The 27,391-nt window shown below is 46.5% G+C and overlaps 1 protein-coding gene across 5 annotated transcripts in view; it reads left to right on the top strand.

Moving 5' to 3' along the window:
- Positions 1 to 2,155: 2,155 nt before the first annotated feature.
- Positions 2,156 to 27,391, top strand: part of DENND2A (DENN domain containing 2A) — a 98,312-nt gene continuing 73,076 nt past the window's right edge. Inside the window, exon 1 of one of the 5 annotated variants that reach the window (XM_073899283.1) lies at positions 2,156 to 2,590. The gene's annotated coding sequence lies outside the window, so the exon portion shown is untranslated. Of the gene's footprint in view, positions 2,591 to 26,892; positions 27,025 to 27,391 lie in introns of those variants that run through there. The other 4 variants (XM_073899282.1, XM_073899281.1, XM_025854938.2 and 1 more) reach the window with 4 other exon arrangements.

The raw sequence follows: 27,391 nt of genomic DNA, 5'->3' as shown, positions 1-27,391 counted from the left end.
GGGGGGGGGGCGCCGCGGAGGGGGACGCGCCGGGGGTGGGGAAGGGAGGAGGCGGTGGGAGCTGCCCCCGTCCGGAGCGGGCAAGTGGCTGCTTGCAGACCGAAGACCGGGTCTCCCGTGTGCGGACGTGGGGACCGAGGCGCTTCAGCCCGACCTGTGGGACTTGAGCAAAGTACTGGCCAGACGGCCTCGGGGGGCTCGGGACGACTTTCAGGGCCGAGTGGGGAAGCCGTTGTCCCGCGCCTCGGAAACCTGCAGAAACTGGGCAGAGCCGCGGCTGGATCCCAGGGGGCGTGAGAGAGAGAGAGAGAGAGAGAGAGAGAGAGAGAGAGTGAGAGAGAGTGTGTGTGTGTGTGTTTGGAGAAGGAATCGAGTGGGGCTGAGCAGCCAGACCCCCCCCAACACACACACACACACACACACACACACGCACGCACGCACACTGTGGTCAGAATTTGCAGTCTTGGGAAAGCAGGATGGTAAACTTGATTAAATGATCTTATTTCTCTCACTTTGCCCCTAAGGATAGAGTTGGGAGCAGATGGGACCCAGGGGAAGTCTCTAACAACACGAGATACAGTGATGTTTGGGAGGGATCACAGAGAGCTGGATTCAAACCCCTGAGGAGAGCCAGACCTCAGCGGTGGAGTCCTTCGGCGGCAGAGGGGACCCGGTGGGGAAGCGGGGCATGGCTGGGGAAGGGAAGTGCAGCGACTGTGCTTTAACCAGCTGGTGCTGGGGAAGGAGCTAGCGGAATTCCAGCCGGTGTGGAGATGTGCTTCAGGGATGGGACTTCTCTAATGCTCCCAAGGACTCAGGTAATAATGGCCCCAGGGTAGTAGGCTTTTAATGGGCTCTCTACCATAATTTTGTTATTAAACTCTTGCACCCTTGGTTACAACTTAAAAGAACAGAATCCTTTTTGCTCACATCATCGAGTACTGAACACACCAAAGGAGTGGAGTAGAAAGTCTTTGGGGTGGGCTCTTTGGTGGAGCAGAATTCTGTGAGAAATCAAAGGCCAACAGTGACTGTTTTTGAGGAAGGGTAGTAAAAAGTCTGGCGGAGGAAGATGGCCTTAGGTCCTTTTATTGGGCCGGTTTGAAGCCTCCCTGGGTTGTGTAATCATTCACTTAACCGCTCTGTGCTAGCCATTAGGAACAAACACAGAAATATTCGAATAAGATATCTCTCTTCCTTCCAGAAACAACCATCCTAGTTGGGTAGTCAAAAAATTAAAACCAGGGGCGCCTGGCTGGCTCAGTTGCTAGAGCATGGGATTCTTGATCTCGGGGTTGTGAGTTCAAGCCCCACATTTAGTACAGAGATTACTTAAAAATAAAATCTTAAAAAAAAGAAAATTCAAACCAGTCCTAGGCTGGCCTGGCCATGAGCGCTGCATGCTAGAGGAGCCCAGAGCAGGGCCACCCAGCTCAGGGGAGGCCCACAGCCGAAGAGTGCTGGGACTGAGCGCTGAGAACCTCTTCACTGGGAAAACAAAGCAGGGAAGTTTGTTCCAGCCTGAGGAAACAGAAAGCTCAAAGTCGCCAAAAGGGAAGGAGGGAATGGTGAGTGTGGGGAGAATTCACAGGGTGCCCCCAGGGGGACTGAGGATCTCAGGGAAGCTGGAGTGATAGGTTCAGCGTGGTGTCCTAGAAAGCCTGCTCTGGTGGTTGGGTGGGGGCCTGGAAGATGTGATCAAGGCCACAAAGCGCCCAGGCCAGAGTTACTGACGCAGAGATGATTGGCAATGCTGAAGAAGGATGGAAGGATCCAAGAGATAAAGGGGTAGGACTTGGTGACAGGCTCCGGTGCAGGTAAGGTAACTTAGACCAAAACTAAGTGCCCAAAAGCTCAGCAGAAAACAAAGCAAAGCAAAAGGAATGGATATTTTGAGTGGCCTGAGTTTAGCAGATTACAACACTTGGACAATGAATTTGGCTCTAAATTTTCTGGCAGCTTCGAGACAAACAAAAATACACTGAATTGCACAGTTTTGGATTTTGGACAACAGAAAGCTTACAAATTAATTTTCAGAACAAAATTTTTCCTGGAATTAACTCAACAGGGAATTTGTCATGAGGAACTTTGTGTAAAGACTAAAGAGTGACATAGGAAAAAAAAAATCTTCATTGTTGGTGTTACAAAAGATGGGAAGATAAAATTCCGCATGACTATCTTCCTATACCATCTTCCTGTTATGACTTGGGAACTCGCTTGCATTTCTGTGGGCTGCTGAGTGTCGCTCAGGCTTGTGGGCCGTGGCGGGGCAGGCAGCTGGGGCCAGGGGAATTCTGTGCGGAGGAGCCCATTTTCTCAAGTGGAGGAAGAGGTGACACGAGCTCTGATGGATGTAGAGAGCAAAGCACGCCGGGTGCCCACCATGATAGGAAGGAAGCAAGTCACAGAACGGTCCACAGCCGGCTGGGCTGAGACTCTGGTCTGGTGAAGGGTCTGCTAAGGCAGCGTGCATCTGGAAATCCTGACCAAAGGAAAATGGGGAGTGAGAGCAGCATTTGAGGATTCCGCTCCGATAGGCAAAGCACTTCCCCCACTGTGGTCCAAGTCTTTTCTGCCCTCAGACCTGATGGTAAGCCTGCTTCTCGGCAGCAGGGAAAGGGTGGGACTCAGGAGACCAGAGATTCACTCCAGAGTGCGAGTGCGGCCAGGGAGGGTGGGAATCTTGTTTGCTGCAACTCAAGGAATGTCGCAGAAGAGCAGGGAGAGTGAGCCGAGAGAGCCAAGCCAGGACGTTCTGCAGTCTCAGGCACCAATCTCCTGGCCGGGGCCCTTCCCTTTGCTTTCTGCAGAAGGGACAGAACCTGCAGAATCCACGTCAATGCATGGCTTCTGTTGAACCCATTTCTTGCTCATTTTAGATGTCTTAAATTAGCATTGAGTAGGTATGAGATTCTACTCCCCAACCCCCATCACGTTTCTTAACATTTTTAACTCAGGGTGCACATTAGAACACTTAAATGTCCTGGGCGAGCATTTTTTTAAACAACGGATGCCTGCACCCCACCCTAGATGGATTAAATAAAAATCTCTGAGAATGGGCTCTGGGCATCAGGATTTTTGAAAGGTCACAGGTGATTTTAAGGTACAGCCAGAGGTGAGAGTGGCTGCTTTAACAGTCACATAACGGGTTCCTCCCAGCAGGGGACAGAAACCTCAGATTCCAAAAGCAAGGACCCCATAAAATTTAAAATTAGAAGCCCGTTAGTCATTATGAAATAATGGCTGATCAGCCTTCAACATCAGGGGTTAAAGTCAGCTTGAGAAGGCTAGCGGCAGACACGTTCGTGGGAAGCTTCGTGTGTATGTGAAGTATTTTTTTTTAAAATAGGAATTTTAAAAGCATAATCACAAGACTTCTGTAGTTAGATCTGTCTAGTGCAATTGTATGCAGTGCTGAACCTTAGCCTGAACTGAAAAGCTTTGGCACCTCTCTCTTTTTGCCTGGAACCCACTTAAGTCTACTTTTCTTGAGTGCCGAGCCTCTGAGTTCTGGGTTCTTTCTACTTGTCTCCTGATATTCAAGTATATTTGTTTTCTGACCCATGTCTTCTGGATTGGAAAAAAAGCTGGGAGGGGGTGCCTGGGTGGCTCTGATGGTTAGGCGTCTGCCTTCGGCTCAGTTCATGATCCCAGGGGCCTGGGATCAAGCCTCACATCAGGCTCCTAGCTCAGCGGGGAGCCTGCTTCTCCCTCTCCCTCTGCCTCTCTCCCTGCTCATGCTCTCTCTCTCTCTCTCTCTGTATCTCTGTGTCTCACGTGAATAAATAAAATCTTTAAAAAAAAAGTTCTAAAAAAAAAAAAAGCTGGGAGAATTAGTTTGCAATTGAACATCCATAAGGTCTCAATCAAAAGGAAGAATCTATAAGGGTTGAATTCTGCATCTCTGACAGGATGATAGGGGGAAATTTTGAGGCTCAATGACTTTCCCAAAAACACTCAAATACACCTTGCAGGCATTCATTTCTTTGGCTGTGGGCAAAGTTGACTCAGCTTCCTTTACTCTCTCTGGAACCCCAGCCCCTTCTTTTTTGCTTCCTGAGGGCCCGTGGAATGTCTCACATGTACTCATGAGTGACCAAGTTTATGTCATGCCCAGTCTCCTGTGTCCAGGCGTGGACCCTTCTTCCTCCACAGAGCCAGATGGCCTCCATAGGTACCCCAGGCTCTCTTCATTTATTTTTTTTTTAAGATTTTATTTATTTGTCAGAGAGAGAGAGCACAAGCAGGGGGAGGGTCAGAGGGAGAAACAGGCTTCCCGCTGAGCGGAGAGCCTGATGTAGGGCTCGATCCCAGGACCCTGGGAAAGTGACCTGAGCTGAAGGCCCAAGCTTAACCAGCTGAGCCAGCCAGGCGTCCCACCCCATGCTCTCTTTAACCCGCCCACACTGGCTACCAAACAGAAGGACTGACAGGCACATCTGCCCGTTTAGTTATAGAAGGCAAGTCAGTGCCTGGAACTGAGGCGAGTGATTACTCAGTTTTCTAGATTTGATGTCCAAAGACAGAATATGTTGGGAAGCCAGAGTCAGACCATCTTTCACGCTCGTGTTAAGATCATTGTCTGAGCTGAGCAAAAATGTATCCTGTCGACTCTCAGCTTGCCTAGAAGTTAAGCCTTTTGCCATCTGCAGCCCAGAAGGGCTTTGTCTTTGGCTTCCCTTTGACACATCCATCCTTGGCCTACAGTCGACTGGAAGAGAGGTGAGCCCCAAACCCCCCTTTTCTAACAGGCTGAACTGCCAAAAACTGTTATCTTTTTCCCCCTGGTCTTAGGGAAGGAAGGGATGAGTCACCTTCGTGGCAAGCTAAGGGAAGAGGTTAGCTTCCCTCAGTAATGGGGAACAAGAGGTTCCATGCTCCCCTTCAGAAGGAAATGAGAGCAGGATCGAGCTAGAGAGTGGGGTCAGGACAGGAAGTTGTGACCGTGACCATCCTTCCATGGTACCCAGGGCTGCGTGTCTTATCAGCAGGGCTTGTCAGACCAGTTCAAACACAGTATCAAATGCATTTCCTTTGGTGGTTTTGTTTTCTTAAAAAGTGTACTTTAAAATTGTAAGATTGCTTTTATATACATCGTTGTGTATATACATATATCTTTCTGTGTAAACTGTGAAAGTTCTGCTTGTTGGAAAACATTTAAGCAATACGTAAAAAAAAAAATAAAACAAAAAAATGAAAGTTTACCCCATACCATGTCCCTCCTTGGAGGCAATCACTGGTATATATCCCAAACCCTCCTAGATTTTTCTTTCCTTTGCATGTAATATGTTTGCTTGCAGAAATGGATGCATGCTGTCACCATTGAACAGTGGTTTGTGAGAATAATTCCATAGGAAACATACATAGTCCCATCCTTCCTCCCCCAACCCCCAGCCACCTAGGGTTCCTTCTGTGTGGATCGCCTTCATTTGTTTAACACATTACCCATTTATGAGCCCTCGGCTTTCCTGAGTTTAGCCACTCTCTGGCACTTGTTCCAATATATCTGTAAGATAAATTCCTAGAAGTGTAATTGCTAGATTAAAATAGATTTCAAAGCAAAATGCATATTGAATATCTTTGGGCCCAGTGATGGACATTTCAAAAATGAGATTCCCATGCTCAGTCTTAAAAAAAAAAAATTGTAAAATATATTCTCTCCCTCTCCCTTAACCCAAGTGTTCCCACCCTAGTTCCCCCACTGAATTTACTATGAGTTTCTATTTAAGTTAATCCAAAAATTAAAATTCACGGTGTGGTACATTCATAAAGGGAATCTACTATTTTAAGTTTTATTAAATTAAAATAGGCAACATATTAAAATTATAATTTCTAAGAGGTTTTTTTTTTATGTTTTATAGGTTGTTGTCCAACAAACTGACTTAATTTTGCCTCTGGCAGCTGGTTTCGTGTTCCTGTAACCTTGATCCCACATAACCACCATTCCACATATTGTGTAGGCGGAAACGTGGGTTGGGTGGGGTGGGTTACACACAAGAGTCAACCCAGTGCAGTAATCCACAGTGCCTCCCCTTTCTCCCTCATACTTCCTCACTTCTCAGAAAGAAAGATGTCATAGGGTTGCATTTGACTTAGCACCAAGTTCTCTGCAAATCCACTGTGGGTCATGGATAGGGCAACCATATATACAGACTGGGACACTTGGAAAGTAAAAAGGGAGCCCTTAAGATAAGTTGTTAATTGGTCTACAACAGGCTTACCCTGGGGCTGTCCTTGGAAACTGCATCTTGTCACTGCCCCGGGAAAGGGTGAGAGTTGGCTGTGTCCCTCCCTTCTCCCTCCTGGTCCCAGTGCATTGACATAAACAGACATGAGTCTGTACCATCCTTCTGCCCGGCCCCCCCCAGCCTTGTTTAGCCCCCCTAAAGTAGAGCCCAAAGCCAGGGAAGGAGGAGGGGTCAGGTGCTACATGTGAACTTCTCCTTCCCACTAAAACAGTCAGAGGTGCTACATGTGAACTTCTCCTTCCCACTAAAAGAGTCAGAGGAGGGGTGCCTGGGTGGCTCAGTCAGTTAAGTGTCTGCCTTCTGCTCAGTCATGATCTCAGGGTCCTGGGCTCGAGCCGCACATCGGGCTCTCTGCTTAGTGGCGAGTCTGCTTCTCCCTCTTCCTCTCCTTCTGTGATCTCTCTCGCTCTCAGTCTCTCTCAAATAGATAAATAAAATTAAAAAAAAAAAAAGGTCAGAGGAGATGGATACCACTGTCCCTGCCAACCCACAGCTCACCCCGAGAAAAATAATAACTGACTGCCTTTTTTCAGTAAATGAGAACCATTGAAGCAGGACACTTCTATAATTTATGTGCTTTTCACATCTCTGGGAAATACAGGCTCAACCACCCCAGATGAGCGGCAAAGGCATTTGTACGGGATCGTGCAGCAAGTCAGCATTAAAACTGCCCGTTGCATGGTCAGGGGAGAAGTTAGCCGAGGGAGAAGTCATAGAGAGAGGACTGATTTGATCACTGGGCAGGGGCGATGGGACAGCCTGAGATTCAGAACTTGCATCCCCTGTAGATGGAGTGGGCCAGTTTCTCAGCACAGACTTGGTCAGGTGTGGTGACTGGGAAGACACAGAGGAGCTTCTCGAAGCAGCTTGCGGGTTGCTCCGGGCTTCTCTGCCAGAAAATGTCTCCAGCTCTCTGGGGGCTCAGAGGGGTTCTCTACTTAATACTCTGAGTTGCAGGTGAGAGGGGTTCGGATTTGGAATGAAGTGTGTGGTCATCCAACCCCAAGTAAGACTCCCCGGTATCTTGTGGCCACTGTCATCCTTTCCATCTGGTCCATGTCATCGTCTGTGTTGGTGACAGTCAACAAATATGCACAAGCTCCCAGGACATCAAAAAGGACCAGTGCTCTCTGTTTACCCTCCAGCTGAACCGATGAATCTAATGGGGTGAAAAAAATGTCAGAGGAGAGTGAGCTCCTTGATGCCTCCCAAAACCATGAGACTTGGAGGTCCCAGCGCTGCCGAGATGGGGCCAAGAAGGGTTCTCCTCTCCCCTGAACGCAGGACAGCCAAGATCCCTGGCCTGGGGCAGAGAGGAGAGAGCTGGGGAAAGGGTCAAAGAGGCAGCTTCTGATACCCACACAGCTCCAGGTTCAGGCTGCCTGCTGCCTGGAGGAAAAGAGAAGCAGGGTGGGGAGATGGAGCAGCTGTAAGAGCCCCTGAGGCTGGTCCACCAGCTCCTCCCCAAGGCCCTGAAATCTGGCTTCCTTCCCTAACCAGCTGCTGACACCTTATCCTCGCTTACTAATGATGCCCCCCGGGGCCAGTTCACTGTTCTCTAGCTCCCTAATGTACGTGACCCGCCCCTCCCCCACCCAGGTGAAGGTCAATGTAGAACCACTGTGCACTCATATATCGGTCCGCTTGTCAAAATGCTGACTGCTTCTGAACTACTGAGCTCCCAGTGTCCCACATTCCCCGGAACCCCAACCTCCCCAGATCCAGCCATCACAGGGTTAACAGTGAGGTCATTCTGAGTGGCTGGTGGCCCAGCCACCCCTTTGGTAAGTACTCTGAATATTACCTCCTCACCTGAGATGCCACACTGTTTGGCTTATCCTCATCATCTTTAGAAAAAGAGATCTCCACTGATTGATTTTCTTTTTCTTATTTGGCAAGCATGTGCGCCTCACTCGTAGTAGACCAAGTGTGGGTTAGGCACTGTAGAGGAATAAAAAGAAGCCCAAGGCCAGTGTTCTACCATCAGACTGCAGGGTCTAGTTGGAAGGCCCACATAAAGAAACAAAAAGAAACTGAGGCAAGCCGAGTAACGAGGGCCATGGAAGAGCAACCAGAGCTGGTGTCCTCAGTCACATTGTCTGCACTTGTCCCTTGGGGAGCTCATGCTTGTGCGCAGGGGTTCCTGGGCTCCCTCCCAGATTGATCTCTCCAGGGGGCTTCCTTCCCCAGACCCGTAGATCTTTACCTCTGACTGCCTACTCCAAAGGTTCCTCTTGCAGGTGTCATTTTTTTTTAATTTATTTATTTATTCATGAGAGCCGGGGAGAGAGAGAGAGAGAGAGAGAGAGGCAGAGGGAGAAGCAGGCTCCCAAGGAGCAGGGAGCCCGATGCGGGACTCGATCCCAGGACCCTGGGATCATGGCCTGAGCCGAAGGCAGACGGTTAACCATCTGAGCCACCCAGGCGCCCCGCAGGTGTCATTTCAACCCTATCGTGTCCAAAAGAGTACATATCTTCGTTATGTAACCTCTTCGTTTTCCCAGGGTAGCCCCTCTTAACTCCTCCTCCTTGCTTTCAGGACATGCCCAAATGTGAGCCACCAAGCCACTTCATCTTCTTCTGGCTCCCATCACACGTCCAGGGGCTTCCAGCCCCCAGCCCGTGCGTCCGGGCAGGAGCGCACCTTCTTCTTGCTCTTGCCTCTCCTGGAGTGTGTTCTCCTTCCCCAGTTGTCGGAACCCAATCCAGTCATAAGGGCCATCAGATCCGATCTCTTCTTTGAGGCTGTCTGTGACTCCTCTGATCTTCATTGCCCACCTCTGCATCCCCTCAGTTTATATTTGTTCTATAACCTTCACCACTATAGTTCAAATTTGGTCCTTGAGCCAGTCTCCTGTTGTGACTTCTGTGGAATGTGTGTCAGGCATTCCCTGGACTGCTCCTGTCTTTTTGTCTTGAACAATTGCAATCTTTAATTGCCACTCTGTTGATTGGATTCATAGCTGTTATCCATAGCTCTAAGAGGCAGGGACCATCCCATATATGTGTGTATGTCCCAACAGCACCTCATGTGGACTACTGTACTCAGCTCTTTTGATTAATCTTATTGATTAAATTCAAATCCATCCATGCTGGCCCAGATGAGCTAAATAAAATCGTAGGGGAAAGACCATTTCCCATATCTCAAAACCTAGCTAAATAAAAGTGAACGCGTTCCCAAGCATTGCACAACTTCCAAGTACCACACACCAGGCACAGATAGTAAACAAACAGAAAAAGGGCCTCAGAGTTCAGGGAGCCTGAAAACGGAGGGGGAGGGGAGGAGGAGGGCGGGGAGTCAGGATGAGCCCCGCTGCGCTGATCAGGGTGGGCTCCTCCTCCCTCCACATCCAGCACTGAAGCTGAGCATTAGCACGTCCCGGTTCCTACTGAAAAGGAAAGGGGGTCAGCTCCCCTTCCAATTTCAAAGCCAATTCGTACACGGGAATAGCAATTTCATGTTGGAGAGTGGTTTACAGCTTTGCCACACTTGCAAACAGCTGAGGCCGGATCAGCAGCCCTGCAGAGGAGTTGAGGCGGTGGTAGTATTATTAATACAAGCTCCCGTATTATTACTCCTATTTTATTATTTGGCAGAGTTAAGCTCGCTTTATTACAGACGACGGGTGTGGAGCAGTTTTTATAGGACATGTGCTCTGCCGAATGCTTTACAGGTGCATTCTCATTTAATCCTTCCTGCATTCTTTCAAAGGAGGTGCTACAATGACCACCGTTTTATAGAGGAGAGAGCTAAGTCTTTGAAAAGTAACTTGTCCAAGTTCCCCCCAGCTCAAGTGGCAGAACTGGAGTTTGAACCTGGGTCTGTTTGCAAACTCTTTGCTTTTAACCCCGTCGCGCAAGGCCTTTCCCGGAACGGGGAGCTACGGCAGAGCAGCCTGGGCCCCCTTCTCCCTCTCTGGTCTCGGCAGCCACGGTGCTGGCCCCGGGAAAGGGGATGGGAGATGACGTCTTCCTCTAAGATTGCTGCCTTTTGTCCAAATGTGCTGGCCGGGAGCCAAGCTGGAAAGTCTCTGCTCATGGAAAGAGAGAGAACAGAAGCCAGCAAAAGAGGGTGGGAAGGGGTTTGAGGGGGAGGAAAGGAAGAGGAGGGCAGGAATTAGAGAAGGAGAGAGGAGGCGGGAAAGTGAGGCGTTTGGGGCAGCGCAGCTGGGGCCGGAGATGGGTGTCAGGAAGCAAACAGAACGTGGCCTTCAGGGGCATCCCTTCAAGTGGCTACTTTGTGGTGCAGTGTGAGCATCCACCCCTGGGAGGCACAGGCCCTGGGGCTCTCCAGGTGCTCGGGGGCCCAGGACAGATCCGATGGGATGGGGGGTGGGGCCAGGGTGTTTGTGGTGGGCAGGGAAGGGATGGAGGGGAGGTATGAGAGGGGATGGGTGCTGGGTACTTGGAATAAAATCCAATCATAAAAATGTACTGAGTAGCTACTCTGTACCCAGGAGGGGAAGGCCTGGACCCTACCCCCAAGGCATTTATTTGGGTGCTAGGCACTGGACTCTTGAATCTGACAAACTGGACTCATTCAGCATCCATGTGGCCTTAGGAAAAGTTATTCACTCCAGACCTCAGTTTCCACATCTCTGTAAAGGGGAGGCAGTCTTAGGGTTGGTGTGAGGATTCAGTGCAAGAGTCCATGTAGAATCTTGCCTAGAGAATAGTAAATACTCAATAAATGTTAGCCATTCATTCATTTTTGCAGTTTGAAGTGGCAAACATAGATATGTGGAACCTTGAGTAAAACATTTTTTTTAAGGATTTTATTTATTTATTTTGAAAGAGAGAGAGGGAGAGTGTAAGCCCGAGGTGGGTGGGGCTGGATCTCACCGACCCTGAGATCACGTCCTGAGCCCAAATCAAAGAGTCAGAGGCTCAGGGGCGCCTGAGTGGCTCAGTCGTCAAGCGTCTGCCTTCGGCTCAGGTCATGAACCCAGGGTCCTGGGATTGAGCCCCGCATCGGGCTCCCTGCTGAGCGGGGAGCCTGCTTCTCCCTCCTGCCTGCTGCTTCCCCTGCTTGTACACTGTCTCTCTCTGTCAAAAATAAATAAAATCTTAAAAAAAAAAAAAAGTCAGACTCTCCACTCACTAAGCCACCCATATACCCTGAGTAAAACGTATTTCAGTAACAGTTGAAGCCAGCCATAGAAGAGATAAGACAAGGTTACGCACATTTAGTTAGGTTATCAAGTATAGATAAGTTAATAATTGCTCTAGAAATTCAGAAGAGTGGGGAAGAACTTTAGTTTGGGGGGGTCAGAGTAGGTTTTATGGAAAAGTTAGGATTTAAGCTAGATTTTGAGGGGTAGGTGGGAATATAATAGCAAGGAAAGGGGAGGATGACAACTAAGGGAAAGAATATGAATTAGAGGGCGCCTGGGTGGCTCAGTTGGTTAAGCGACTACCTTCAGCTCAGGTCATGATCCTGGAGTCCCGGGATCGAGTCCCACATCGGGCTCCCTGCTCGGCGGGGAGTCTGCTTCTCCTTCTGACCCTCTTCCCTCTCGTGCTCTCTATCTCTCATTCTCTCTCTCTCAAATAAATAAATAAAATCTTTAAAAAAAAAAGAATATGAATTAGAAATGTGGGGCTGGGAAAATTCTAATTCCAAGTATTTGCCAATAGGGCATTCTAGCTATTCTTTTGCCCATGATATACACTTGGGCAAGGTATTTCCTTTATATACATTTCATCTGCAAAAAAGTTGATCGCCAGGATGCTGCATCCGATGGAGAGGCATCTGGATGTGACCTCCCACAGCCCCCCTGTTGGTCTGTGTCTTGGCAGTTTTTTGTTGGGTCTCCTCTCCGTGTTTTGCTGCCATTCTTTCCCTGTTTCTTTGGTTTTCAGTCTTTGTCTTTCTGATTCTCAGTCTCTACTTTTCTGTCTTACCCTCATTCTCCACTTCATTTTCTTAGACCTGCTAACACTCAGTCTCTTTTCCACCCTGGTATAGGGCAAGGAAGCTCTGAACACTATATATATTCATTAATTTTTTTGTAAAAGAAGAAAAAGCATTCCCTGGGAGCCAGCGACTAATATTACCTGGCATCTGTGGGGCAAATGTTTTTGTCTTTTGTTGCTTTTTAAAAATCCCTCAACGTCCTAATAACAAAGGACATTTCTCACCTCTAAAACAAAAACAAAAACAAAAACCAACCCAAACCCCAGATGATCAAAAAGAGAAGACCAAGAAGAGAAGCGAACCACCTTCATCAAGGACACAATAGACCCAGGTTCCCCTGGGACAGCTTTCCATTGAAACGTGGGTCATCTGCGGAAGGGAAAAGAGTATGGAGCTGGTGATTGAGCCCTAGATGGGGTGACAGGAGCCCTGGGTCCTGCTCCTGCCTCTGCCACCACCCAGCCAGGTGACCAAAGCTAGGGGAGCCACAAAACTCTTGGGCCACAGTGTCATCGTTTCTAGTCCCAACTTCCTCCTGATCCATCCCCTTTCATCCCCTTTGATACCGTGTTCAGAGTTAGGAGCTTCTCCACGCCAGGGGCTTTCTGGCTTCATGATGTGTCTCTCCCACCCTCCCTTTTCTCTTTGAATTTCCTCACTAGATTGGGGCCTCTAAAAGCACTGTCATTTACAGGCTGGGTTCCCAGTACTAACTGGGTCACGAGGGGAGAATTGCTGAGGCCAGGAGGAGGATGTGGAAGGCTGGGTCAGCCAGTGCAGGCGTCATTCCCAACAGGGTCCTGGGAGAAGGGGCTCAGCATTTCCTGAAGGGAAATGACTCCCATAAATAGAGGGATGGGAAAAGGATTCGTCCATCCCTTCCCTCCTGTCAGCTCTTCTGGTGTCCAGACTATGCAAAACTCTTAGAAATATTTTTCATTCAAACGTGTCCCTGCCAGTGTGTGTGTGTATGGGAGAGATGTGGTATCTTTCCTGTATATATATTGTAGATCTAAAATAAGAACTGAAGAAGGCATGCATGCCTTTTATTTGTTCATCTACCCACAGTAACCTCTCATTAGTCCATTCCAATATAAAGCTAGAGTTTTTTCAGTGAGGTTTTTATTGGGAAGGAAGGAGAATGTTCACCTTCTGATACTGTGTCTTATTTAAGGGTTCATCCAAGGGTTCAGCAGCTCTCCTGTAGTAATGCTTATAATACACTCTTAAAGTCCTTGGAAAGGTTAGGTCTCATGATAGCTTTACTAAGAAGTTTCCAGCACCTCCAGTGTCATATAAAGAGCCTCAGGGAGGAAAAAGGACTTCTTGAGAGCTGCTCTTCTGCCCCTGAATCGTGTCACGGGAATGATCACTTCGCACCCAACCTCCTGTGCCAGGCTGGAGGCAAACCCAAGGAGGGGGTTTAGTTTCCTTAGTAGCTAAAGCTTGCTCAGCTTCACCAATATGGATGCAGATTCATGTTTAAAACTCACACATACAGGGGCGCCTGGGTGGCTCAGTCGGTTAAGTGTCTGCCTAGGGCTCAGGTCGTGATCCCAGGGTCCTGGGGTGGAGCCCCAGAGAGGCTCTCTACTCAGCTAGGAATCTACTTCACTCTCTCTCTCTAAACAATAAATAAAATCTGCGGCTCCTGGGCGGCTCAATCGTTAAGGGTCTGCCTTCTGCTCGGGTCAGGGTCCCAGGGTCCTGGGATCGAGCCCCTCATCGGGCTCCCTGCTCGGCGGGGAGTCTGCTTCTTCCTCTTCCACTCCCCCTGCTTGTGTTCCCTCTCTCACTGTGTCTTTGTCAAATACATAAATGAAATCTTAAATAAATAAAATCTTCCCCCCGCAAATCTCACACATACAGTAGCTTTACTTTCTCGCTTTGGGAAAGTCGTTGAACATAGCAGATGAACACAGATTTAACACGGCACTAGCCGTTGGTGGGGGGGATTCTTTTGGTTGCTTAAACAAAGGTGTGAAGATGTCTCGTGGAACCCACGGGCAGGACTGCAGCCTAGCCTCAAGAGGGGAGTGGATCCAGGGGGTGCCCAGCCAGCTGCACACTGGCATCAGTCTCCCCAACAGCCCAGGTCTCTCAGCTCCTTACTCCACGGGCTGGGAAATGGCTCCCTCACAGGTTCCGGATTCCATGTTCCAGCCACGCAGATCCGTGCAACTCCCTAGGAGTGGAATCTGATTGGCCCGACTTGAGTCCGGCCTCCTCTAGAGCCAATCAGCTGTGGGTGGGGGTGGGGTCATCATTCAAACATGGCTGCCGGAGACCCTGGAACCCTTCGGATGAGGGACAGTTTGCAGAAAAGGGGACGTGCTTGTGAGGTAGGCAAGCTCCACGTGGCGCCTGCCATATCTAATACCTGTGCTATGGTTCTGTGACCGTTTTGTGTTCATTTGTTTTACCACTGTATTCATAAGTATCCTAGTTTCTTGGATTCGTTCGCTAAGTACTTCGTCAGAGATACTGCTTGTGAAGGAAGTAATGGCATTCTGGGGCAAGGGCTTTGGGACCAGACATTTCTCTTTTAAAATCTCAGTGATGCTGTTATGACTTCCTATCATGTACTTGGTACATGGTGCTGGATGCTTGGATTGATCCTTCTTTCCTTCCTCTGCCCACCCCCCTTCCTTTCTTTCTTTCTTTTTTTTTTTTTTGGTAATAGCTTTATTGAGGCATAATTCACTTACCATAAAAATTCATCTATTTAAAGCATACAGTTTGATGGCTTTTAGTATATTCACAGAGTTGTGCAACCACCACCACAGTGGTTTAGAACATTTTCATCACAGGGAAGAAGAAACCCATTCGTACCCCTTAGCCGTCGCCCCCTGACCCCCTCTCCTTTTCCCTCAGCCCTAAGCAACCACTTATCTACTTTATGTCTCTATAGCTTTCCCTGTTCCAGACATTTCAGATAAATGGACTCAAACGATGTATGGGCTTTTGTGACTGGCTTCTGTTCATTTAGTGTAATGTTTCCAAGGTTCACGTTGTGACATGTATCAGTACTTCGTTGCTTTTATGACTGAAGAATATTCCATGGTATGGGTATACCACGTTTAGTTATATGTTCATCAGTTGATGGCATTTGGATTATTTCCACTTTATGGCCATTATGAATAATGCTGGTATGAATGTTAGTGTAGAAGAACATATGTGGACATATGTTTTCATTTGTCTTGGGGGATGCATTACTTCTAGAATTATGTTTGTAAAGTGCTTAAATCAATGCCTGACAGATCACAGGATGTAACAGTGCTAATTTCTTTACCCTGACCTTCCCAAAGGTTATGAATGAAAGCTATTTCCTGCTTGCTGCCCTTAGAAGAAAGTCAGGCTCCCCTAAGGAGCCTGACCCCCGTGGGTCAGACTCTCCCCCGGGGTCTCAGCATCACCAGTTAGCAGATTCTTGCATCAGGTTGTGAGAGGTGTCAATCCAGGCTGGTTCTAGTTGAAGGTGCTGAGAGAGCAGATAAGGAGGTTTGAGGGCCAAAATGTAGAATTTGGAGTAGAGAGTTACAAATTCCCTGTTCTGTCTCTCTCTTTTATTTTTTTAAAGATTTATTTATTTTAGAGAGAGAGAGAGAAAGAGCAAGCATGGTGGGAGGGGCAGAGGGAGAAGAGAATCTCCAGCAGACTGCACGCTGAGCAAGGAGCCTGACGTGGGGCTCAACACAGGGCTCGATCCCAGGACCCGATCCCAGGACCTTAAGATCATGACCTGAGCTGAAACCAAGAGTCAGACGCTTAACGGACTGTGCCACCCAGGGGCCCCCTGTTCTGTCTCTTAAACAGTTGTGATTCTGGGCAAGTTTCTGAACCTTGATCTTCTCACCTTCAAAATGAGGATAACAGGGGGCGCCTGGGTGGCTCAGTCGTTGGGCGTCTGCCTTCGGCTCCGGTCATGATCCCGGGGTCCTGGGATTGAGCCCCGCATCGGGCTCCCTGCTCGGCAGGAAGCCTGCTCCTCCCTCTCCCACTCCCCCTGCTTGTGTTCCTGCTCTTGCTATCTCTCTCTCTCTGTCAAATAAATAAATAAAATCTTTAAAAAAAAGAAAAATGAGGGACCCCTGGGTGGCTCAGTCGTTAAGCGTCTGCCTTCGGCTCAGGTCATGATCCTAGGATCCTGGGATCGAGCCCCACATTGGGCTCCCTGCTCCGCGGGAAGCCTGCTTCTCCCTTTCCCACTCCCCCTGCTTGTGTTCCCTCTCTTGCTATGCCCCTCTCTCTGTGTCAAATAAATAAAATCTTTAAAAAAAAAATGAGGATAACAGTAACACACCTGGAAATTGGTGGGAGGGAGGGGGGTTATATATGTTATAATGTGTGTATAGTATGGATACCAGGTGCACAAATGTATTATAAGCTCTAGGGCTGCCCTAGAAAAAGAATTAGACTTTTATTTTTTTATTTTTTAAATATTTAATTTAGGGGTGCCTGGGTGGCTCAGTCGTTAAGCATCTGCCTTTGGCTCAGGTCATGATCCCAGGATGCTGGGATCGAACCCCGCATGGGGCTCCCTGCTCAGTGGGAAGCCTGCTTCTCCCTCTCCCACTCCCCCTGCTTGTGTTCCTGCTCTCGCTCTCTCTCTCTCTGTCAAATAAATAAATAAATAAAGTCTTTAAAAAAAATAAAGATTTTATTTATTTGTCAGAGAGAGAGCGCGCAAGTGCACAGAAGCAGGGGGAGTGGCAGGCAGAGGGAGAAGCAGGCTCCCCAGTGAGCAGGGAGCATGGTGTGTGACTCGATTCCAGGCCTGAGATCATGACCTGAGCCGAGGGCAGATGCTTAACCAACTGAGCCACCCAGGCGCCCCAAGAATCAGACTTTTAAAAGCTTCATTGAAATCACAGCAGGTTCTGAGGGCGGTCGGAGCCCTTTGGGAGTTATGGCAGGCACTGGTCAGATCCTTCAGGGTCTCCTGTTAACCCCTCAAGGCTGCAGTCCCCTTGTGAAACTATTTCTTGCCTGCAGCTGGTTTTCTGGCTCTGAAAAAGATGCAGATTATCCTCAATTCAGCAGAACTGCAGGTACATGTTTGTTTGTTTGTTTTTAATAGGATCCATGCCCAATGTGGGGCTTGAACTCACTACCCTGAGACCAAGAATCATACGCTCTACAGACTGAGTCAGCCAAGTGCCCCAGGCACATCAGAGTTGCAGTATGATCTTACTTGAACATCTTTGGCCTATTTGGTTATTACAGCATCATTTATTAAAAAGTCTACTTTTGCCCTAGTGATTTAAGATGCTACCTTTATCATATATAAAGTTCTTTCCTGTTTTTTATTTGAGAGAGAGAGTTAGAGAGAGAGAGAGCACAAGCAGGTGGAGGGGCAGAGGGAAAGGGAGAAACAGACTCACTGCTGAGTAGGGAGCCTGATGCAGGGCTCCATTCCAGGACCCTGAGATCAGGACCTGAGCCGAAGGCAGACGCCTAACCGACTGAGCCACCCAGGCGCCCCTATCATATATAAAGTTCTATGTGTAGTTGGGTCTAGGCTTTCTATTTTGTTCCACCAGTCTATTTATCTATTCTTCTGGCAGTAGCACACTGTTTTAATTATAGAGGCTTTATAAATATGTTTTAATGTATAGTGGTGGCCCCCCAACCCCTGCCCCCCCCCACTCTTTTGTATTTTTCACTGTTTTCCTAGCTTGTCTTCCATGTCTGGTATTCTGGTTTTCAAGTTTTCAGTGTCCTCCTGGGAGGTCCTAGTGGAGGGTTGGGGGGTTGGGGGTCGACTTGTGTTTTGGACCTGGCTGTGCTTGCTTACTTCAGTAAACTGATTTTGTAAGATTATGTTTTCTTTTGGATTCATGAGCACTTAAGACTTCTAGTGCCTGCATGGAACTTATTTTCCCTAAGCCTCCAAAACAGCATTTTAAAGCAGTCTTCCACTGAGAGAATGTTAAAACTTGGTAAATTTGTGTAAAGGGCTTAGAAGGATTTTCTGTAAAATTCTGGCAATTGTACTGCAAACCTGAAATCATTTCCAAATAAAAAAAATATGTAAGGTCGTTATGCTTACAGTAGTATCTTGGTAAAAGCTTTCAGAAAATCTACACAAATTGTGTTCACAGATTCTGCCTTGGTTCACTTGATTGACCCCTGAAAGGAATCCAGCCACTCAGTTCAGTGTAATCTCCTTATGGAATTGGTGCTGCTTTTCATTCTGTGGTTTGTGCTTCAAGCGTTTAGTTGTCCTGAGATTATGCAAACATCTATGCCTTCACCCTTACACCCCAAAGGAAATTCAGCCCATCCTTCAAGCCCAGATCCACAAAGGGATCTTGCTTTCACTGTTTTGCTTATCATATTATGTTTTGCATTGGAGGCACTCATGTGCATCTTTCCCCCCAGCTTTATTGAGATATAATTGACATATAACATTGTATAAGTTTAAAGTATACAACACTGATGATATGATTACATGATATATGTATACATTGTGCAGGTTAGTTAACACATCTATCACCTCACACAGTTAACGTGTGTGTATGTAGTGAGAACATCTAAGATCTACTCCCTTAGCAACTTTCAAGTGTATAATACAGTATGGTCTTGTGCATATAGGTTTCCATATGAAACATCTGTACTGGGAAGTGGGAGGCCAGAATACAGGTCCTGGTGGTCAACTAAGGGAAAGGAGATGATGAGAATACAGTGTTGCTTACGCTTCCATTTTGGAGATTGCTGTGCCTTAGCAAAGCAAGTGGTGGCCTGAGGGGTTCAGGTGAGCCAGCGCCCTGCAGGCATGGTTGTGGCTGCAAGGCAACCAAGGGCCTGCTGGGGGCGCCACAGGGCAGACCGAGACACCCACAGAAACAGCAGGGTTTACGTTTTCCCCCACTATTTGTTTTCTTTGTTGTTGTTGTTTAAGATTTTGTTTATTTATTTGAGAGAGAGAGAAAGAGTGAGAAACAGCATGAGAGGGGAGAGGGTCAGAAGGAGAAGCAGGCTCCCTGCTGAACCGGGAGCTGGATGTGGGACTGGATCCCAGGACTCTGGGATCATGACCTGAGCTGAAGGCAGTCGCTTAACCAACTGAGCCACCCAGGCTCCCCTTTCCCCACTATTTGTAATGTTAATAATAGTGCATGCTTACTATAGAAAATTGGGAAATGTGGGTTTTTTGTCATTGAAATATAGATATAGAAAATTGGGAAATGTGGGGTTTTTTGTTGTTGAAATATAGATAAGTAGAGAGAATGGAAAAAATCCTCCCAAGTGTCTTACCCACTGACAACTGCTGTTCATCATTTGTTGTATTTACCTCCAGTCATTTTCTTACACAATTTTGAGTAGGAATAGATTCCTCCTCCTTTTTTTTTTTTTAACATTGTTTTATTCATATTTGACACAAGTTTTTGGATCTTGATTCCAGCATTTTTCCTTTTAATGATAGTCTTTTTTTTCCAGCTTGACTTTTTAATTACTTTTTCAATTTTTTTAAAGATTTTATCTATTTTTTGACAGAGAGACAGCGAGAGAGGGAGCACAAGCAAGGGGGAGTGGGAGAGGGATAAGCAGGCTTCCCGCCGAAAAGGGAGCCCGATGCAGGGCCCCATCCCAGGACCATGGGATCATGACCTGAGCCGAAGGCATACACCCAATGACTAAGCCACCGAGGTGCCCCTAATTTATTTTTTTACATAAGAGTTTTATTGAGATATACTTCACATACATTACAGTTCGCCCTCATTTAATGGGTACAGTTTAATGGTTTTTAGCATGTTTACAGAGTTGTGCAACCGTCACCACAACCAATTTTAGGACATTTTCATCACCTCAGAAAGAAACCCCATACCCATTAGCAATCACTCCCATTTTTCATGCCCTACCCACTCTCGGCCTAGGCAAGCACTAATCTCCTTTCTGTCCTTACAGAATTATATTCTCCTTAAGCACAGGGTTTTTTTTAAGATTTATTTTTATTTATTTGAGCACGAGAGCAGGGGGGAGGGGCAGAGAAGCAGACTCCCCACGGAGCTGGGAGGCACATGAGGCTCCATCCCAGGATCCTGAGATCATGACCTGAGCAGAAACCAAGAGTCAGAGGCCTAACCCACTGAGCCACCAGGGCACCCCAACACAGTTTTTTTTTAAAGTACTCTCTACACCCATTGTGGGGCTCAGACTCACCACCCCGAGATCAAGAGTGAGCCAGCCAGGAGCCCCTCTTTAAACATAATTTAATGTGCTCTATAATATTCCATCAAATAACTATATCATAGTTTATGTTACCATTATATTGTTTGACATTTAAGTTATTTTTAAGTTTGCAATATTATAAGTAATACCTATAAACATTTATGCATATGTTTTTCCATATTTCGGATTCTTTTTTTCCCTTAAAGATTTATTTATTTATTTATTTATTTATTTATTTGAGAGAGAGGGAGAGCGAGAGAGGTCACAGAGGGAGAGGGAGAAGCAGACTCCAGACTTCCATAGAAGTTAGAAATAAGTGGTTTCTGGCTAGCCCAGAACAAAGATAAAGAAGAGCAAGTTTATTTTTTATTTTTATTTTTTTTTTAAAGATTTTATTTATTTATTTGACAGAGAGAGAGACAGTGAGAGCAGGAACACAAGCAGGGGGAGTGGGAGAGGGAGAAGCAGGCTTCCAGCAGAGCAGGGAGCCCGATGTGGGACTCGATCCCAGGACCCTGGGATCATGACCTGAGCCGAAGGCAGACGCTTAACGACTGAGCCACCCAGGCGCCCAAGAAGAGCAAGTTTAAATATTTGGGGTTGGGGTGTCTGGGTGGCTCAGTTGGTTGAGCAGCTGCCTTCGGCTCCGGTCATGATGCCCAGGTCCTGGGATCAAGTCCCGCATCGGGCTCCTTGCTCAGAAGCAGGGAGCCTGCTTCTCCCCTGCCTGCAGTTCTCTCCTGTTCGCACTCTCTGTGTCAAATAAATAAATAAAATCTTTAAAAAATAAATAAATAAAATAAATATTTGAGGTTGAAAGAAGTTAGAACCTGAGTCCTCCCAGTTTGGTGACCTATAATAAACAAAAAAAAAGAAAGTATACTTTTAATTTTTTTAAATGAGGATAATACTACTGCAGTGCAGGTTTTGTTTGTTTGTTTGTTTGTTTTTAATTAGGCTCTACACCCAGCGTGGGGCTTGAACTCACAAACCCCAGATCAGGAGTCACATGCTCCACCAACTGAGCCAGCCTGGAGCCCCTGTACGTTTTTACTTAAAAGAAAATATATTTACCAGAATTCAGATTCTTAAGCCATATTTTGGCAGTGTGAGCATATTTCATAATTTCATAACTCATACTTTGATGATTTGTGGCAAATGCATAGTAACTTTTTCCAGAGAGGTGACAGCAGTAGTTACAAGCATTCACTCAGGAGGGCTGACAGTGCTAGAACCATATACACACTGTAGCTTAGTGCTCGTATGGCCACCTAATTGTACTTTTTCTCTTTTTACGCTCTACAAAATGGACAACCTAAAGGCAACATATGGAAGTATTTCTGCATTGCAAATGAGTGACGGAAAAAGCATGGTTTGCAAATATTGTCGAGCGAAAATGTGTTTCCATTCTACGAAGGTGGCCAAATACATCTCTGTACATAAGAATGTTCTGCAGGTGTGAAAACCGGGTTTATAAAAGTGAGAAGAATAAAAATCTTCAGCAGCCTCTGGCCTTAGGAGCATCACAAAGTGTGGTCCAGCCTGCAATGTCAGGCTGCTCTAGCCACAGATTCCCAGTAGCTTCATTTGTCAGACAAACTGACAGGTGTAGGTCAGGAAAATACTGACCAACTTGTTGAAAGAAAATATTATTGTCCAGTAACTGAGTTTTCATACCCACAGAAAGTCTTAAAATTACTCAGATTATACTTTTTGTCCTAGGCCTCCTTTAGAATGAAAACGAGCCTTGGTATCGAAGTCTGTATAGGGACACAGTACTTGAAGCATTTACCCCTAGGCTCGAGGGACAGGAGCAACTCACTCTGTGTTGATAACTCCTCCGTCAGATTTTAGAGGTGCTCCGAAATAGGAGCAGACACACTGGGGTAAAAGACTGCCTTCCAAAGCAGAGGATGCAGGAGAGTGTTTCTGTTGCCGACTCAGGACACAAGTGGCAGGAAAATAAATATGGTCTATGCGCTCTTAGACTGTAGCGTGAATTCCCTGGGGAGCTTAGAAATGCATATTCCTGGGGCCCTCTGGCCGTCTGATTCACTGGGTCTGTGGTGGGGCCAGGACTCCTTCCTTTCAGCAGTCCTTCTTGCTTTTCCTTTTTTCTTTCTATGACAGGTTTATTAAGATACAATTCACATACCATAAAATTCACCCTTTTTAAAGTGTGCAATCACACGGTCTTTAGCCTATTCACCGGTACAACCATCACCACTACCTAATTTAGAACATTTTCCTCACTCTCCTTCCCCCAGCCCCCGCCCCGCCCCGGCCCCGGGGCAAAAAAAACCCTTATCTGTTAGCAGTCACTCCCCACCTCCCCTTACCCAGCCCTGGCAACAACTAATCTGCCTTTTTTTTTTTAATTAACATATAATGGGGCGCCTGGGTGGCTCAGTTGGTTAGGCGACTGCCTTCGGCTCAGGTCATGATCCTGGAGTCCCGGGATCGAGTCCCGCCTCTGACCCTCTTCCCTCATGCTCTCTCTCTGTCATTCTTTCTCTCAATAAATAAATAAAAATCTTTAAAAAAAATAAATTAACATAAAATGTATTATTAGTTTCAAAGGTAGAGTTCAGTGACCATCAGTTGCACATAACACTCAGTGCTCCTCACATCATGTGCCCTCCTTAATGCCTATCACCCAGTTACCCCATCCTCCACCCAACTAATCTCCTTTGTCTCTATTGTATTGCCTGTCCTGGACACTTCACATAAACGCAATCAAATAACATGGTTGGTCTTTTGTCACTGTTTTTTTTTTTTTTCATTTAGCATGGTGTTTTCAAGGTTCATCCATGTCATAGCATGTACACGTCCTTCATTCCGAAGGATATGGCCAAATAATATTCCATTGTAAGGCTAAACCACATGTTTATCCAGTCATCTGTTGACAGATATGGTAAACATAAGAAAATGGTACGTGTTTGTTCGTTCATTAGACCCTTCTTGAACATTCTTATTTGAAGGGGGAATCTTCTGGGCTCAAAAGCAGAACTCCTAGAAATAGGAAGACTTTGATGGTTGTTAGCAGAAAAATCATTACCTTGGCACGGCCACTGTCTTTGCCCGGTGTGGTGTGCTGGGGACCTAGTTTCTGGTCGTGGTGTGTGGTGTTTATGTGCAGGCCTGGTTTAAGCGTTTGGTTCAAGAGTGCAGGCTGCCAGTCTGCCAAAACCCCCTGTGTTCTGAGGCGCCGTGTAGCCTTTTGCCTCCTCCTGTTCCTCACCTGCTTCAGTCTTCCGTCTTCTTCCAAGTGTGAAGAAATAGGTTTGCTTTTGAAAATACTCCAAAATCAAAAAAATAAAGGTATTATGTAAAATACTAGAGCAATCCATTTCGTTGGTTTTTTTTTTTTTTTTTTTTTTTAACTGTTTTGCTTGAAGAAGACAAGAATGAAGCCTCCAGAGGCTCGGAGCGAGCTTCGCCGAGCAGCCTGACACAGCCAGAGCTGCGTGGTCGTGACAAGGCCATTCTTCCTTCTCAACATAGTTCCTGAAAACAAACACCTTCCACCTGTGCTTGCGGTGAAGCATGCTCGGTTGAGAAAAATAACTATTTTTGTTCTACAGCAATTGTTGTGGTTCCTTCTCAATTTTGTGTTTGCTGTTTATAAACTGATAAAAATAACAGTTACTAGAATCATTAAAGCCGAACAACTTACAGCTTTATTTGCGACACAAGGCAAAACCATTTAAAATTGAATTGTATTAGTGTGCAGTCATTTGTGATGTAAATTGTATTTTTTCATTCAGTATATCAAGTATGACCATTTTATGAATCAAGTGAATATGATGTGTATTTACCTATATTCCAGAATTAACATACTAACCTTAAAGCAGTAGAGAGCACTGGAAAATTATAGTTGTGTGTGTTTTATTCCTCACTCCATCTCCTTCCCCTGCCCAAATTTCTTATTTTTGTTTTCACTGAAGATGCATATATTTTTGAGATATAACTCACATAAAATTTACCAGTTAGAAGTGTACAATTTAGTGACTTGTAGTTATTCACTACATATTGATAGTTGTAAAGCTATCACCACTAATTCCAGAATATTTCTATCATCCCCAAAAGAAACTCTTACTTATTGACAATCAATCCCAGTTCCCTTGGACTAGCCCATTCTGGACATTTCCTGTAAATGGAATCATACAGTATGTGGTTTCTTGTGTCCAGCTTTTTCACTTACTATATCTTCAAAGATTCATCCATATTGTGGCATCTAACAGTACTTCACTTATTTTTATGGCTAAATAATATTCCATTGTGTGTATATATATATATATATATATATATGTATATCACATTTTGTTTATCAGTTGATCGACATTTCCAGATTTCACTTTTTATTTAAATCACTGTTTTTGTTTTAAGATTTGGGGAAAACCAGTCTCTCCACCCCTCACTCCCCGTGGCTTATTACATGTCCAGCTTGGTTTTCTAGTAATGTCTAAAACAGTAATATCTGAACTTCTTTTTGTAGGTGACTTTGATAGCAACATTTCTGTAGATCATGTATTACTTCCCTGTTGTACCATAAAAACCCCAGCAGAGTTAATAGGAAGAATGTTATTAATGTTGGTGAGAGCTCAGTGGCACCCTATATAATTTGTAGTATGATAAATGGACAATTAATCAATGCTCAGAATAAAACATGAGCAAAGCTCTGTTATGAGTGCGAACACTCTGAGAGGCCAGGCCTCAGACCACAAGTAGCTGTCTCACTGGGCTCCTGGCAGTGGAGACTACACTGGCTTCACCAGGCTGGTTCCCCAAATGGCAGCGGAGGGAACAGAGCAGGCAGGCAGGCATGGGCAGGATTCTGAAGGAGCTGCTTCCCCCCTCCTTTCCCTGGTGGCCGCACCCCCTCCCTCCTTCAGGCACCCTCAGGCTCTCCTGTAAGAACTGTGTTCAGGAGAAGATCTAATATGGTCACTTCCTCCTTCCTGGGGGGGGGGGGCACTTTATATCTGTTTTAAAATCTTGATGCTCTCATGGGGAGATACTTGTTTTTTAATTAATGACTTCACCTTTTAGTACTCCAAGACCCTTAAAAAAAGAAAAATGGTGTTCTCAGAGGTCAGGCTGGAACTTTAAGCCTTCGTGGGTAAACATAAAGGAATTATAAAATAACACAGGTTTTTAATCTTGTGATGTCAGGCTGAAGCAATTATGTTTTCTGTGGGTCTTTGAGATGGACTAGAAGCATCTCACTAAAACATATCTTCACGTACCCATCACTGAGCTTCAGAATTGTGTATGACATTTTAAATTGAATTAAAATTATTGGTACTAATTAAGCCCATCTGGTGAATGGGAAGTTCTATTTTTATGGAAAGCAGTTGAGTGGGAAAATGTGTTTTTATTAGTCATGCATTCATTATACCTCCTGGAAACCAGTCTGGATCACAAGGCCAAATTGCCCAGGAAGAAATAAAGAATGTTGGGTTGTGTAAAAATCACCCGAGGCCTTTGATTGACCGTATTTAAATGCAGCTTCAGGCCAGTGCCCAGACAGTGGGTTTGGGGACATTGGAGTGGTGCCCTGGAGTCTACCTGCCCCACGAGGTCCGCCAGAGGACTCGAACAGATTCCCGGTGGACCACACTTGGGGAAATAGCTCCATTTTGTAATCCCAGATCTACAAAGTGATAGCAAAGTTATGGTAATATAAGTGACAGAGTACTTCCAATCAGCAAATTAGGCTGGGCTTGTCACCTAATTAATGATTTTTAAACATCACAGGTGAAAAAGGAAGGGTCATAGTTTTGTGGAGGCAGCATTTTCTGTTCCTCTGTGAATTCAGAAATGCTGGCGGGCTGATTGCTGAGTGGTGGGGGCGTTCTTTGCTCCCTCAGTTCCAGCCCCTGAAGCCCACTTGAACTTGCTTTTCAGAATATGGCATCGGCTATTTCTCTAGAGACCGTGGTTTTAGTCCTCAAAGTTATTAGTGCCCGATGGGAATCGAGTTCACTTCAGTACCATATTGTTTACGTGCTTCTGTGACCTTCAACCTCAGACTCCATACACGGTTCTCTGTGCATGAGACACAATGGCTTTTGTCCCTTTTGGAAAAGCTCTGGCTTTCTGGAAAGTATAGGGAAATTGTTCTCTTTTGGGGAAAGCCAGATGCCAGGGCTGATAGCGACCCAAGCACAGTCTTGGGTATTCTCCCTGAGGGCAGAATCTTACTCATCCTTGAGGCCGCAGCGCATCCTGCACAGAGGCTGGCACCTGCTCCTAGAGCCAGGGAAAGGGGTATGCCTGCTTGAAAGAAGAGGGTGGGTGGAGAGAGTTGCTGCTCACGCAGAACAAGGCTGCATCCCTGCGGTTGGCTGTGTGGGTGCAGAGTGCCGGCATGAGGGAGGCGGCGGGGGGAGCGGCCACTGTCCTTGACATCCAACAGGCCCTCTGCCAGATGCAGGACAGAAGGGCAGTGTCTTTCAGTCCAGCCAAATGGAGAGGCTCCAGAAGCTTTTCTTTTCTTTTTTTTTTTTTGTTGAAGTATAGTTGACCAGAAGCTTTGTGGAACATTATGAGAGAGGCGATGAGTTCCTTCCTGTTCTGAAAGGCCCTTCAGGGCTCTCTTCCATAACAGGAGGGGAGAGTCCTGGGCCTGACTGCTTTAAAGAGCTGGGCTTGCTTTCAGCACTGCCGTACCCCCAAAAGGTAGGATGCCACGTGACTGGGTAAGGGGCAGCTGAGCTCCGTGGGCAGGCCTAAGCTCTGCCCCCCTCCCCAAACTCACACCTTCTTGGACCAGCCTATTCCCTTCCTGTCTTTTCAGCTCACCAGGCCCAACCCCCTCCTTTTTAATTTGTTACCCAGAGCTCACTCTCCTTTTCTTTCCTCTTCCTGCTTCTGGCCTCCCTGTCCTTGTTCCCAGGAGTTATATGCATGTCTTGAAGTCCAGCCCTTTGATTGCTTGCAGGATGGTGATGCCTAGGCCAGGAATTTGGGCAGCCACCCTGTCACCTGGCAGGGAAACTCTCCTGGGAGAGGGGATGGGAATCTTGGAACTTGAGAGGGATTCAGG

The sequence above is a fragment of the Callorhinus ursinus genome, unplaced genomic scaffold (genome assembly GCF_003265705.2).
Source record: "Callorhinus ursinus isolate GAN/ISIS: 27379988/994484 unplaced genomic scaffold, GSC_fseal_2.0 scaffold12, whole genome shotgun sequence".
Classification (NCBI taxonomy): Eukaryota; Metazoa; Chordata; class Mammalia; order Carnivora; family Otariidae; genus Callorhinus; species Callorhinus ursinus.
This window is presented reverse-complemented; position numbering and strand designations above follow the sequence as displayed.